The sequence below is a fragment of the Rattus norvegicus genome, chromosome X, assembly GCF_036323735.1.
Source record: "Rattus norvegicus strain BN/NHsdMcwi chromosome X, GRCr8, whole genome shotgun sequence".
Taxonomy (NCBI): Eukaryota; Metazoa; Chordata; class Mammalia; order Rodentia; family Muridae; genus Rattus; species Rattus norvegicus.
The window spans coordinates 78,043,722-78,060,395 of NC_086039.1; the positions used below are offsets into that span (position 1 = coordinate 78,043,722).

Below are 16,674 nucleotides of genomic sequence, written 5' to 3' on the forward strand. Positions count from 1 at the left end.
CACTAATTCTATGAGGGTGCTACCCCACCTCACCCACTCCTTCCTGCTTCCCTAGTATTCCCTTACACTGGAGCTTCCAGCCTTCACAAGACCAAGGGCCTCTCTACCCATTGATGTCTGACAAAGCCATCCTCTGCTACATATGTGGCTGGAGCCATGGGTCCCTCCATCATATTGTTTGGATGGTGGTTTAGTCCCTGATAGCTCTGGATGGTCCAGTTGATATTGTTCTTCCTATGGGGTTGCAATTTCCTTCAGTTCTTTCACTCCTTTCTCTAACTCCTCCATTGGGGACCCAGTACATACTCCAATGGCTGATCACTAACATCCTCCTTTATATCTGTCAGGCTTTGGCAGAGCCTATCAGGAGACAACTGTATCAGGCTCCTGTCAGCATGCACCTCTTGGCATTCGTAATAGTATCTGGGTTTGGTGACTATATATGGGATGGAATCCCTAGGTGGAGAAGACTCTGGGTGGCCTTTCCTACAGTCTCTACTCCATACTTTATCTCGATATTTCCTCCAGTGAATATTTTGTTACCCCTTCTAAGAAGGACTGAATTGTCCACACTCTGATCTTCCTTCTTCTTGAACCATATGTAGTCTGTAAATTGTATCTTGGATATAACGAGCTTTTGGGCTAATAACAATTTATCAGTGAGTGCATACCATATGTGTTCTTTTGTGATTGGGTTACCTCACTTAGGAAGATATTTTCTAGTTCTATCCATTTACCTATGAATTTCAGGAAGTCGTTGTTTTTGATAGCTGAGTAATATTCCATTGTGTAGATGTACCACATTTTCTGTATCCATTCTTCTGTTGAAGGGCATCTGGGTTCTTTCCAGCGTCTGGCTCTTATAAATAAGGCTGCTTTGAACATAGTAGAGCATGTGTCTTTGTTGTATGTTGGAGCATCTTTTGGGTATATGCCCAAGGACGTATAGCTGGGTCCTCAGGTAGTGCAATGACCAATTTTCTGAGGAACCTCCAGTCTGATTTCCAGAATGGTTATACCAGTTTGCAATCCCACCAACAATGGAGGAGTGTTCCTCTTTCTTCACATCCTTTCTCTCATCTACTGTCACCTGACTTTTTGAACTTAGCCATTCTGACTGGTGTGAGGTGGAATCTCAGGGTTGTTTTGATTTATTTTTCCCTGATGACTAAGGATGTTGAACATTTCTTTAGGTGCTTCACAGCCATTCAATATTACTCTGTTGAGAATTCTTTGTTTAGCTCTATACCACATTTTTAATAGTGTTATTTGATTCTCTGAAGTCTAATTTCTTATTTAAAAGATTTATTTATTTATTCAATATAAGTACACTATAGCTGTCTTCAGACTCACCAGAAGAGGGCATCAGATCTCATTACAGATCATTGTGAGCCACCATGTGGTTGTTGGATTGAACTCAAGTCAGTGCTCTTAACCACTGGAGTCTAACTTCTTGAGTTCTTTGTATATAATGAATATTAGCCCTGTATCAGATATAGGATTAGTAAAGATCTTTTCCCAATCTGTTGGTTGCCATTTTGTCCTATTGACAGTGTCCTTTGCCTTACAGAAGCTTTGCAATTTTATGAGTCACATTTGTCTATTGTTGATCTTAGACCATAAGCTATTGGTGTTTAGGAAATTTTCCCATATTCCCATGCATTTGAGGCTCTTCCCCACTTTTTCTTATATTAGTTTCAGTGTATCTGGTTTTATGTGGAGGTCCTTGATCCATGTGGACACGAGCTTTGTAGATGGAGATAAGAATGGATCAATTAGCATTAATAGGGCTGGGGAGATGGCTCAGCGGTTAAGAATACTGACTGCTCTTCCAGAGGTCCTGAGTTCAAATCCCAGCAACCACATGGTGGCTCACAACCTTCTGTAATGGGGTCCAATGCCCTCTCCTGGTGCATCTGGAAACAGCTACAGTGTACTTATATATAATAAATAAATAAATCTTAAAAAAAAATAGGGGTTGGGGATTTAGCTCAGTGGTAGAGCGCTTGCCTAGCAAGTGCAAGGCCCTAGGTTCGGTCCCCAGCTCCGAAAAAAAATTTGCATTAATATACATGGTGACCACCAGTTGAACCAGCACCATTTGTTGAAAATGCTGTCTTTTTTCCACTGGATGGTTAGCATTTGACAAAAGTCAACACAACTTCATGGTAAAAGTGTTGGAAATATCAGGCACTCAAGGCACATACCTAAACATAATAAATGCAATATGCAACAAATCAGTAGCCAACATCAAACTAAATGGAGGTAATCTTGAAGCAATCCCACTAAAATCAAGGACTAGACAAGGCTGCCAATTCTCTCCATATCTATTCAATATAGTCCTTGAAGTTCTAGCCAGAGCAATTAGACAACAAAATGAGATCAAAGGGATGCAGATTGATTGGGAGGGAGTAATTCAGGATATCAATATTTGTAGATGATATTATAGTATAAATAAAAGACCCCAAAAATTCTACTAGAGAACTTTTAAACCTGATAAACAACTTCAGCAAAGTGGCTGGATAGAAAATTAACTCAAACAAATCAGTAGCCTTCCTCTACTCAAAGGATAAACAGGGTGAGAAAGAAATTAGGGTGACACCCTTCACAATAGTAACAAATAATATAAAATATGTTAATGCGGCTCTAACCAAGCAAGTAAAATATCTGTTTGAGAGAAAATTTCAAGTCTCTGAAGAAAAAAAGAGAAGATCTCAGAAGATGGAAAGACTTCCCATGCTCATGGATTGGCAGGATTAATATTGTAAAAATGGCCATCTTTCCACAAGCAATCTACAAAATCAATGCAATCCCCATCAAAATTATAATCCAATTCTTCATAGAGTTAGAAAGAGCAATTTGCAAATTCATTTGGAATAATGAAAAACGCAGGGTAGCAAAAACCATACTCAACAACAAAAGAACTTCTGGGGGAATCACCATCCCTGACCTCAAGCAGTATTACAGAGCAACAGTCATAAAAACTGTATGGTATTGGTACAGAGACAGGCAGGTAGATCAGTGCAATAGGATTGAAGACCCAGAAATGAACCCACACACCTATGGTCACTTGATCTTTGACAAATCAAATTCTCACCTCTTAATATCACCCAATGGTTTCAATAGGAATTTGTAGGGGTTCACGGTCAAACTAGAGTGTAGCCTTTAGAAAAATAGTTCAGTTGATACAGTGGAGAGCCCTGCCCTTTTCTGAAGGGAAATAGAGTAGACATGGATCTGGGAGAAAGGGGAGGTTTGGGGATGGCAGAGGAACTTGGAAGAGTGGAAGAATGGGAAAAGTGATCAAGATGTATTAAAAAAAATAAACTGCTTCCTAAAAAAGAGTCAAAGAGAAAAAGAGATACCGAAACAAATTTCTATGTTTTTTTAACTTATGGGTATACAAAGGCAATGGGTAAGATTTATTCCTAATTTGAGTAAGTATGGAAATTATCAGAGAAAGACATTGGTATCAGTTCTAAAAGGTGATTAATAATAAATGAATATTAGAAATAATATTGATGAGTAAGGCAAATATGCAGCATGAGATTGTGTAATCAAAAAAAGGGAGTACTGCCATGTAATTTTGGAAAACTATTAAAAAAGGCTTTGGTAATCTCAACTAAAACAAGAAAACTGACTGTTAATGCTATATGTAATTAAGGGTTAGGTATATATCTTATATTTTATTGAGATTCTGTGAACTGTGAAAATGTTACCCATCTGTCTCATTTCTTTAATTTATTTGTATTGTTTTTATATTACTTTTATGTTTTTACAGTCTAGTCATTACCCCCTCCCAGACCACCCTCTCACAGTTCCTCATTACATTTCCTCCTACCCCCTGTCTCCAAGAGGATGTCCTTCCTTTCCCCCTCAGGCTTCCTCATTCCCTCTGGCCTTAGGTCTCTTCAGGGTTCTGCTGTATATGTGTCGAGGCCTCACAGCAGCTCCAGTATGCTGCCTGGTTGGTGGCTCAGTGTCTGAGAGATCTCAGGGGTCTGGGTTAGTTGAGACTTCTGGTCTTCCTATGGGGTTGCTCTCTGCCTCAGCTTCTTCCAGTATTTCCCTAATTTATTTGTAGAGACAGGGTCTCCCATTGTAGCACTGCCTGTCCTGGAATTTGCTATGTAGACCAGTCTGGCCTTAAATTCGTAGAGATATGCTTCAGATGCTGGAATTAAAGGCAGGAATCGCCACACATGGCTTTAAAAAAGTTTTATTTTTATTTATTTATGTCCATTATTTTACGTAATTTTTGAGATTTAAATGAAATTCCATTTGAATACAGAAAACCTGAGGACATTTGCACACACACACACACACACACACACACACACATACACACACACACTGGAATTTTTATATATATATAATATGTATGTATATATAATTATATATATGTATATATATATATATATATATATATATATATATAACTGAGATAGTTTAGCCACAGTATGAAGTAGAAGTACTTCTGCAATTCCATCATTCAAAAAGAAAGTTTGTGATTGTATTAGTTTTAAAAGGTAAAGTATGTATTTGGCAACATGAAATTTGTGACATTTTAACTAATTGGAACATAAAAGGTAACTTGCTCATAAGAATGAATTACTTTATGAAAAGTTTTGCCACTCATATTCAGTGGCCAATTTTCCTCTAGGAAAATGACTGAATCATTTGGCATTTAGCCTTAAATTCAGATTCCAAAGGTAGTCCAATATGGAAAGCACTGGCTGACCAGAGATTTAGAGCATATTTGGCTCCATTTCAGTTCATGAAGAATGTTTTTTTTTTCTTAACTGTTTGCACAAGGCCTTTAAAGCAAAGTACAGCCATTCAGCATCATGTAACAGTGACAAATATCCAAAGTTAAAAATTATTTTCTCGTAAGTCATAAATAAAAACTGACATAAGTTACCAAAATGGAGGAGATAGCACAGAAATGTAGCTCCACTCTTATGAGAGTCCTTTCAGCCATTTACTTAATTTATCAGTTAAGCAGGAGAGATGGCTCAGCAGTTAAGAGCGTTGCTGCTCTTGTAGAAGACCTGAGTTTGATTTCCAGTACCCACATGGCAGCTCACAACCATCTATGACTGTTTGCAGAAGACATTCTCTTCTGGATTCAGGGGGTACCAGACGTGCACTTTGTGAACAGACATACATACAGGCAAAGCAATTATATACATGGATACAATTTTTAAATATTTTGACTAGGATTATTGTCTTGATTTATTTTTCTGATAGGTTGTTATAGATACACTATTAATTTTGCATGTAGATTTTTTTTATCCTTTGAGTTCCTTGAATTTGTTTTTGGCTTCTCCAATGTTTTGTTTCCTTGTAGTCTCATGCCATCTGAGAACAATTTGACTTCTTTCTGTATAATTTTTGATGGACTTTTGGTTTGGTTTTGTATTTGAGGTTTTTTTTCCTATTTCCTTTATACTGATTTCTCTGGGGATCACTTAATTTGGTTGTCCAAAAGTGGTAAAAGTTGCCATCCTGTCTTATTCTAAATCTTAGTGGAAGAAAATTGTTAAACTTTTCCCCATCATCATGAGTTTGACTGTTGGTTTATCACATATGACATTTATTGAGTTGAGATATATTACTTCTCTACCTAATTTTTGAGGTTGTGTTGGTTTCAAACATCTGTTCAGGAACTGTTGAAGGTAGGAATGTTTTTACATTGTGTTTATTCGTTGGTATAAGTTTAATCAATTTTACATCCCTTTGATGAAACCAAATTGGCCATAATGTATACTATCTTTTGACATACTGTTCAACTCAGTTTCCTAATATTTTATTGAAGAATTTTTCATCTGTTGACTTACAGATTTCTTTTCCTTTCTTTCATTTTTTAATAAAAATAATACAATATTTCTTTCATCATTTTTTGTTGTGTCCTTGTCTGCATTTGTTCTGAGATAATGCTGACCTTCTAGATTAAGTCTGGAAAGATTCCCTGTCCTTCAAATTTTTGGAACAGTTTGAAAAAAATTGTATTACTTCCTCTTCATATTTTTCATTGAATTCATTAATTAACCCCTTCAATATAGTATGTTTAGTAATAAACTCTATTTCTCATTAATTTTACTGGTGTTGTCCTGGTCAAATTTTTTATGTCTTTAGAATTCAATATTCATAGGTTATATGTGTTCAGGAATGTATGCATTTTCAATGTTTTCTAATCTGATTGCATATAATTATCTAAATCACCTTTAATAGCCAGATCTTTGTAGTGTGAGCTCTAATGTATCCTTTATTCATCTCTGATTTTATTGGTTTAGTTCTTCAGTCTTTTTCTTCACTTAGTTTCACTCAATTTATTAAATTTATTTATATTTTCAAAATTATTACTTTTATTTTGTTTGATGTGTATTTTAGTCATACTTTTATTTATTTCTGCTTTTCTTATCCCTTCCTACTATTTTCGTGTATAGTTTCTTAATGATCATCTAATTCAGTGGTGCTCAACTTGTGGGACAATGTTCCTTTGGGCTATAACAATCCTTTCTCAGGGGTTGCCTAAGACCATTGGAAAGCACAGATATTTACATTACAGTCTATAACAGTAGCAAAATTATGTTATGAAATAGCAATGGAAATAATTTTATGTGTAGGGGTTCTCTACAATAAGATAAATTGTATTTAAGGGTTTCATCATTAGGAATGTTGAACCTTTATATCTAATTCCTTTATATCATTAGGTTTTTTTAAATGTGAAGTTGTCTACTTTTTATAGTAGGCATTTAATGTTAGAAATTTTCTTCTTAGACTTTTTTTTACTGTTATTTATATTTTGACATCTTTTTTATCCCATTTTTATTTTTCAAGAAATGTTTTAATTTCAACATTAACCCTATTGTGATTTGCATCTTAATTAGTCCCAGATTTCCTATGGTAGAGCATTGGTTAGCAGCCTTTTGTACTTTTGGGAGATGGTGATATTTTCTTTTTTTTACTCAAATCTCTTTTCACATACAGTTACTTAGTTTCTTCTGGTTTCCATTTGCACGGAATATGTTTTTCTATGCCCTTATTTTTTTTTTCATTCTATGTACTTAAAGATGAGGTGAGTCTCCTCTAGCTGGCATGTTTAGCTTTGATTTTTATAGTCTCTGTCTATTGCTGTGATAAGACAACATGCCAAAGACAACTCATAGGGGAAAAAAGTTTACTTGGGCCTTACAATTCAGAAGGTAAATGCATGACCACCATTTCTGAGAGCAATGTGTATGTATTTTAAGAAGCTTCTACAGTAGTAGTTTTCTATATAGCTTTTTCTTTTTTATTTTTTTTTGAAATTTTATTTTTTGTTAGATATATTTCTTTATTTACAATTCAAATATTATTCCTTTTCCCGGTTTCCTGTCCATAAGCCCCCCATCTCCTCCCCCTCCCCGATACGGGTGTTCCTCCATACACCCCCTTCAATGCCCCCCAACATTCCCCTGCACTGGGGGTCCAACCTTGGCAGGACCAAAGGCTTCCCCTTCCACTGATGCCTAACAAGGACATCCTCTGCTACATAAGCAGTTGGAGCCCTGGGTCAGTCCATATATAGTCTTTCAGTAGTGGTTTAGTCCCTGGAAGCTCTGGTTCATTGGTGTTATTGTTCTTAGGGGGTTGCAAGCCCCTTCAGCTCTTTTAATCCTTCCTCTAATTCCCCCCAAGGGGTCCTGTTCTCAGTTCAGTTGTTTGCTGCCAGCATTGACCTCTGTATTGGACAAGCTCTGGATGTGTCTCTCAGGGGAGATCTATATCCGGTCCCTTTCAGCATGCACTTTTTAGCTTCATCAATCTTATCAGGTTTTGATACACACACACACACACACACACACACACACACACACACACACACACACACATATGGACCACATATGGGGCAGGCTCTGAATGGTCATTCCTTCAGTCACTGCTCTAAACTTTGCTTCCATATCCCCTCCTTTGGATATTTTTTCCCCTTTTAAGAAGGAGTGGGAGCATCCACTCTTTGGTCATCCTTCTTGAGCTTCCTGTGGTATGTGGATTGCAGCATGGGTAATTTGAGCTTTTGGGCTAATATCCACTTATGATAGCTTTTTCAAAAAGGCTTTTAGTGATACTTATCTCACCACATATTCTCTCTTGTACCATGACTTCCCAGCTGTCACTCAATTTAATATATCATGTTCCATTTTCCCCAGTTATTCTTCATATTGCTATATTATTTTTCTCTATATTCAAAGGAGCTAAACTTTTTCATGGCCCTTACCTAACCTTTGTAAATATTCCAAATAAAACACATACCCAAAAGATTAAAAGCTTACTCCACATATGAGATAAAACATGAAATGTTTGACTTTCTGGGTATGGTTTACTTCACCCAGGATGATTATTTTCTATTCCATCCATTTATCTGCAAACTTCATAATTCATCTTCCTTCCTTCTTTTTTGAAGTCTCCTGCTGAAGGAAGGTAAGTCTGGATAGAGACAAAAGTCAAAGTAACATTTGGGCCAACTCATATAATTTCCTGGGCTACCAATAATATATAAATAACACTGCATTTGATATCATGAAATAATACTTGTTGAAAACTATATAATTCATTATTCTTAACAAGTAGATAACATTCCATTTTATAAATGTACCATACTTTAATTAATAAGGTGATAGACATCTACTGATTTCCATTTCTTGACTATTGTGAATAGAGCAACAATGAAACATAAATGAACAGATATCTTTGTAATAAGATACAGAGACTTCTAGATATATACCTAAGAGCAGTATAGTAGTATCTTGTGGTAGATATATTTTCAACTTTTTTAAGGGCTTCCACACTGATTTTTCACAGTGACTATACACGATTTTGCTCTTATTAGCAATAGATTATTGTTCCCTGTTCCCCATATCCTCTCTTGTATCTGCTGTTATTTGTTTATGAGCTTTGGCCATTTTGACTGAGGTATGACAAAATTTCAAAGTGGTTTTAATTTGCACTTCCTTAATGGCTAAAGATGTAGAATATTTTAAAGTGTTTCTTAGACAGTTATATGTCATCTTTTAAGAACTCTGTGTTTAGTTCCACGGCACATTTTTAGTTGGGTTATTTGTATTCTTGATGTTTAATTTGAAGAGTGGTTATTAGCATGGCCTATATATTAACGCCCAGAACCACTACCATGAGCCGCCCCAGTGAGCTGCTCTACACACCATTCTAAACTGGGACCAAGGAGAGATCTACCTGAAACCCATGGGTGACCCCAGACTGAAAACCAAGCATCACTCAGCTAGTCCCCACATGAGGAGCAAAGATTGCAAGAACCCACCAACAAATCAAGTTGACATAAGAGACAGGAGGGAGAGAGACGGGGAGAAGCCATGGCAGGACAATGGAGGCTGATGTAAAGATCTCGCTCTGTGTATTTACAGGTTGTTATCAATGTTCCTAAGGGATGGTTGGTAGCGGGCTTTGTATGTTTAAGTGGGCAATTATAGCTTATCAATTGGATCTAAAAAAAATCAAGTTGACATAGCCATACCAAGAAGCACCACAAACGCCCTTATTTGAGAGGCCTAGATTCCATTGCAAAAAAAAAAAAAAAATACAATCCTCATGAAGACCTAAGACAATTTGTCTCTTTCAGGAAACTAGAATGACACTATAGTAGCTACTTAGAAAAACAACCTAGTTAATGCACAAGACATAGATTTGTGTGTGTGTGTGTGTGTGTGTGCGTGCGTGTGTGTGTGTGTGTGTGTGTATTTATATATGTTCAAGGAGCTCAATTATATGAATAAAGTCTTGAATGAATACCAGAAAAACACAAAACAGTTGAGTGACATAATGAAAACAACTAAAAATCGGAATATAGAATTTAATAAAGGAATAGTATCTCTGAAGAAAAGCCAAACTGCAATAGAGTGCAAAATAAAAAACTTCAGAGGAGAGCCTCACCAACAGATCAGAAGGTGTAGTACTCAGAGCATAACCATATTTTGTACAAGCCAAGAAGTAATATCACAAAAGTGTGGGTCTGTGATTCCAATAAGAAGACGGTTGTGTGTTGTTTCCTTTGTTATTTTCTTCAAATTCATTAGAAATCAACTTACTTAGCCATCGGAAGTATTGCTGTAATCCTCTTCTGGAGACAAATAAAAGAGGGGTCTGTATAATTTTTCCATTCTTACACAATTCCAAAGGCAGCCTCAAAAAATGGCTTCTTTTTCAGCTTCTTTTTCAAAACCACCTCTTCATTCTATGATCAAGAGAAAGCTCTCTTCTGTCTAGTTTCTTTGTTCAAAGGATGCTGGATATGGGATCAAGTATAAGACAAAATGGTTTAAAAATGTTGGACTGATAATGTGTGGTCAAAATCACTTATAGAGATAATGAATTGAGTCTTAAATACTAGGACTTCTACAAGGAGACTTAGTTTGAGTGTGTTTAAAATGCCTATATAAAGATACTGTATCTTGATCCTCACAGGCAACCATTGGCCTGAGCCCAAGGATCCAATGGAAGAGTTAGGGGAAGGACTGAAGAAGCCGAAGGAGTTTGCAACCTGATAGAAAGAACATTATCAACTAAGCAAACCCACCAGAGCTCCTAGGGACTAAACCACCAACCAAAGAGTGTATACATGGAGGGACCCATGGCTCCAGCTGCATATGTCGCAGAGGGTTGCCTTATCTGGCATCAGTGGGAGGGGAGGCCCTTGGTCCTGTAGGAGATTGATGCTTCAGTGTAAGAGGATGCTAGAGAGATGAGATGGGAGTGGGTGAGTGTGTGGGGAACACTTTCTTAGAGGCAAAGGGGAGGGAGGGAGGATTGGATGAGGTTTTCACAGAGGGGAGACCAGGAAGGGAGAAAACATTTGAAATGTAAATAAATAAAATAACTAGTAAAAATTACTGCATCTTTATTTATTGTTAGATAGTAAAGAAAGTTTCCATATTTCTTATGTCATTATTATTATTATTATCATTATTATTATTATTATTTCCAAGATTTCTATTTGTTTCTACTGATCTAGTATGTTTGTTTCTGTTCTGATTTGAATATAAAATAACCTGAACAGATCATTTATTAGTGGGTTTTGTTCCCAGCTCTTGGCACTATTGATATGCAATTGAAATATGAAGTACTAGCCTCATCGATAGGTCAAGCAGTTCATGGTTGAGTGGACTGTCTAGGCTGTCAGAATGAAAGAAAATTTTCTCAATCATACTGTGTCCAATAATGTCCTGACTTATTTTGTAATTGTGCCATGGAATGAAACCTCTGAAACTGTGAGCCACAACACATTTCTCTTTCCTTCAGTAATTCATTCCCTCAATTTTTCACAGGAGTAGAACATGGAGGTATAGTCTACCCAATCTGTATTGTCATGTGTTATGACCATATATTAATTTCTTAAAATCATGTGATTTGCTCTCAAATTTTTTCAAAATTATAACTAATCTACTGTCCTTGTATTTCTGAAAACTCTGGGAATCAGTTTGTTACATATGTATACTTCTTTCTTGGATTTTTATGGAATTCATGTTAAACTTGTGCCTTGATCTGAAGTGAAACTGACTCTTCCTTTCTATGAGTACTGTACACATGTTTATTTATTAAGGGTCCATGCTTACTTACGTTATCAGTTCTTGATGCTTAGTACATGCTTTATTTTTACTGCTTATTAGATTAATATGTAACTGTTTAAGTGTTATAAATAACATTTCATGCTGAAATTGAGTTCCAGTTTTTCACTGCTACCTCATAGAGGGCATGTAGACAGGAAAAAGTCCATGAGGACACAATGCTAACAGAAAGAACTACAGACAACTAAGGAATAATGAGAGAGAGAGAGAGAGAGAGAGAGAGAGAGAGAGAGAGAGAGAGAGAGAAATAATCTTCACCAAGAAAGAACACACCAATTGGTTATCCAGTACCAAATAGATAACCCTGAAAACACATATAAGTAATATACAGACTGAGCAGGTTATATTTAGAAATGTATATTTGTAAACATATACAAGTGTAATAAGAATGACTGAAAAACAAATAAATTGAGAGAAGTCAAGGAGGTATACAGAAAGGTGTATAGGGAGAAAATGGAAAAGACAATGTAGCAATTATACTAATATCTCAAAAATAAAAGAAAATTATATCCAGGCATTTTACTTCTTGGATTCTGCCATCAAGAGTTTCTTGGGCAGATGGAGAAATGACTGACTGTCTAAGAGCAGTTGCTACTCAGTTATGAGGAGTAAAATTTTAAACCCAGTACCCACATGAGACGGTTTACAACCACCTGTACATGCAGCTTTAAGGTATCCCCGGGCTTCTTCTGGTCTCTACTCAACACACACACACACACACACACACACACACACACACACACACACACACACACATACATATATATACATGTATATATATATACACACATACATACACACAAAGAGGTGCTTACAGTCATATAGATATATAACATACATGCAGATGTACTTATACATACACATAAATAAAATTAAAATTAAATAAACACACTGTTTCTTAGCTGGATGTGATGGCACTTGCCTTTAATTCCAACATTTGGGAGGCAGAGACAGTCAATCTTTGTGATTCCAAGGCTAGCCTGGGTTATACAGTGATACCTTTTCAAGAAAGAAGAGGTTTTTTAAAATAAGGTCTTATCTGATTGGGGGGATGTGTCACATAAAATAATTGGCTTTATTACAATTTTACTAAACTTGATACTAATTTTAGCAGTAGACTATAGATATTTAGATTCTTACATATGCAGTTATATTGTCTGCAAATAATGAGCCTATTTTCTCATTTTGAATAGTTTTATTTGTTGTTTTTGCTCCTTTGACTTAGTCCACTGATTTTTCTGCACTATGTTGACTTTTGTACATGTTACCAGAAAATGAATAGGACTAGAAAGCAAAAATCGGAGATGGACATTACTTATCTGAAGTATGTCTTAATCTAAGAGCTTGGATATTTTCTACATACTTGTGTGAAAACACTGTAACAGGTAGTGACATCAGCTGTGGCCCACTTGTTCTCCAAATTCCACTTTCTCAAGTGTCATTACCACCATGAGTATTTGCTAATGCTTTTCCATCATGTTAAAGGTAATGCTCTAAAATAAACCCAAAAATATTTAGGTCTGATCATTATAAAATTGAATCAAATTGTTGTGTCCTTTATTTTAATTCTATAAACTTATGTTAGTACACCTTACAATAAATAGCATTAGTTTTTTGCTAAGCATACAATCTATTGAAACAGTCTTTTCTGTAATGAACTCTAGATAGTGGCATATGTATTTCAGTCTTTTTAAAAGTTCTTACCATATTTCAATTTATTTTAGAAACAGCTGAAATATATTAAACAAAGAGTAAACTCAAACACAACCTGTCACTTGAAACAACTATACAAATGTGTAGAATGATTCTGATAAAGAGTGATTGGGTGGTCAAAAACTATACATGACTACCTGTACAACAATATTTGTGCAATATTCTGACTCCTCATTTGGGTGATTAAAGTAAAACTGTTTATGTCACAGTGACATATTCCTGCTGTTTTTTTCTATTTTATTTTTTAGTTCAAGTCAGAAAAGTTAGTAATTTGTCATTCTAAAATAAAAGATTAGAATATTTAATCAAAATGATTTGGCTGACAATTCACATGATGAAATACATTTAAATTATACCAGTAATTTTTAATCTTTTTGAAGTTTATCGATTTGAAATATGAGGTGACTGTATGCTGTCAATGATTTATATTTAGTTATTAAATTATAATGCACTAATTTTAAATAAAGAATTCTAACATAACATGACATTTTTTATCTTTCTATGTAAAAATGTTGATTAGTTTTACAGACACAATAAAAATAATATCAACAGCAATTTAGATTGGCAAGCTATGACAGTTAATTTATATGCATTATTTCATTAAAATTTTATTGTATATTTTTATGTGACGAAAATCTTTTCTTAAAATATCTTATTTCAGTAAGTGAAGATGAAATAGGGGGTGCCAGGGATAGATTTTGCTTGATTTAAAAATAATTGAATTTGGCTGTGTGAAATGGAAGTCAGTATAGGAAGGGCTAGGCAGGAATGCATTCTGTTCCTACTCTATTTTGTGATTTACAAGTATGAAAGAAAATTCTTAATTGGAAATAACTCAATTATTGCCAAAATATAATCAAGATTTATAATAACTTCTGGAGACTTGCTGAATTCTAGGTACTTTGTTAAAGGTGAAAATATGAATGTGCAATTAAGAGAGCTCTTCCAATGTCTTATTACATCTTAGATGTAAATTATGTCATCTGGAAAACATGGACTATTACATGTACTCCACTAAAAAGTCATAATGAACCCAACACACCCACCATCCAAATGCATAAATGAGATTCAGTGTTAAGTTACTTGCAAAATTTTGCTTTTTTTCTCTTTAAACCATCACAATTAATTACACAGAGAAATACTCATGCATGATTCCTATCTGTCCTCTATTTTCTAAAGGTAGTACAGGAAAAAAAGAAGCGAAAACCATACAATGGAAAAAAAAGAAGGCATCTTCAAGAAATAGTGCCCATCTAACTGGCAGTATGTATTTAGAAGAATGCAGATAGACCTATATTTATCACCCTGCACAAAACTCAAGTCCAAGATGATCAAGGACCTCAACATAAAGTCAGATTAACTATGGGATGGAGAGATGGCTCAGAGGTTAGGAGTACTGGCTGCTCATTCCAAGGTCCTGAGTTCAAATCCTGGCAACCATATGGTGGCTCATAGTCATCTATAGTGAAATTTGGTTCCCTCTTCTGGTATGTAGGCATACATTCAGGCAGAATTCTGTTTATATAATAAATACATCTTTTTAAAAAATTCACAATGGAATACTACTCAGCTATTAACAACAAGAACATCCTGAGTTTTGCAGGCAAATGGATGGAATTAGAAAATATTCTGAGTGACCTAACTCGACACAAAATGACATGCATGTTATGTACTCACTAATAAGTGAATATTAGCCAAATAAAGTACCGAATACCCAAGATCAGTCCACAGAACTTACAAAGGCTCGCAAGCTGAAGGGTCTAAGTGAGGATGCCTCAGTCCCACTTGGAAGAGAGAAGAAAGCAACACAGGAGGAAAGAGGGAGGTAGGAACCTGGGTGAGAAAGGGGGCAGGGAGGGGAAAAGGGGAACATGATCAGGTATTGGTGTGGGGGAACAGGATTGAAACCCTGAGGGCCAGCAGAAAGAATACAAACAGGCAACCTTGAGAGGTAGGAGATGGGGGAGACCCTCCAGAATGTACCAGAGACCTGAGAGGTGAGAGGTTAGATGAAATGCCCTACAGTGGGGAGAGGGAACTTGTCGAACCCACTTCCAATAGAAAAGAAAGGGCATCAAGTGAGGGAGGGGGTTGTCATCCCACAGTCAAGATCTCTGACTCAGAATTGAGAAAAGCCTTCAAGAAAGACATGAACACACTTAGGGAAACACAGGAAAACATTAATAAACAAGTAGAAGCCTACAGAGAGGAATCGCAAAAATCCCTGAAAGAATTCCAGGAAAACACAATCAAACAGTTGAAGGAATTAAAAATGGAAATAGAAGCAATCAAGAAAGAACACATGGAAACAACCCTGGATATAGAAAACCAAAAGAAGAGACAAGGAGCTGTAGATACAAGCTTCACCAACAGAATACAAGAGATGGAAGAGAGAATCTCGGGAGCAGAAGATTCCATAGAAATCATTGACTCAACTGTCAAAGATAATGTAAAGCGGAAAAAGCTACTGGTCCAAAACATACAGGAAATCCAGTACTCAATGAGAAGATCAAACCTAAGGATAATAGGTATAGAAGAGAGTGAAGACTCCCAGCTCAAAGGACCAGTAAATATCTTCAACAAAATCATAGAAGAAAACTTCCCTAACCTAAAAAAAGAGATACCCATAGGCATACAAGAAGCCTACAGAACTCCAAATAGATTGGACCAGAAAAGAAACACCTCCCGTCACATAATAGTCAAAACACCAAACGCACAAAATAAAGAAAGAATATTAAAAGCAGTAAGGGAAAAAGGTCAAGTAACATATAAAGGCAGACCTATCAGAATCACACCAGGCTTCTCGCCAGAAACTATGAAGGCCAGAAGATCCTGGACTGATGTCATACAGACCCTAAAAGAACACAAATGGCAGCCCAGGTTACTGTATCCAGCAAAACTCTCAATTAACATTGATGGAGAAACCAAGATATTCCATGACAAAACCAAATTTACACAATATCTTTCTACAAATCCAGCACTACAAAGGATAATAAATGGTAAAGCCCAACATAAGGAGGCAAGCTATACCCTAGAAGAAGCAAGAAACTAATCGTCTTGGCAACAAAACAAAGAGAATGAAAGCACACAAACATAACCTCACATCCAAATATGAATATAACGGGAAGCAATAATCACTATTCCTTAATATCTCTCAACATCAATGGCCTCAACTCCCCAATAAAAAGACATAGATTAATAAACTGGATACGCAACGAGGACCCTGCATTCTGCTGCCTACAGGAAACTCACCTCAGAGACAAAGACAGACACTACCTCAGAGTGAAAGGCTGGAAAACAACTTTCCAAGCAAATGGTC

The 16,674-nt window shown here is 36.0% G+C and overlaps 1 long non-coding RNA gene across 2 annotated transcripts in view; it reads left to right on the forward strand.

The window, feature by feature from the left end:
• Positions 1-16,674, forward strand: part of LOC134484057 (uncharacterized) — a 37,304-nt gene that overhangs the window by 14,398 nt on the left and 6,232 nt on the right. Inside the window, exon 2 of one of the 2 annotated variants that reach the window (XR_010061383.1) lies at positions 10,483-13,835. The exons of the other annotated variant lie outside the window; for it this stretch is intronic. This is a non-coding gene — a long non-coding RNA (uncharacterized LOC134484057). Of the gene's footprint in view, positions 1-10,482; positions 13,836-16,674 lie in introns of those variants that run through there. 2 annotated transcript variants of the gene reach the window in all.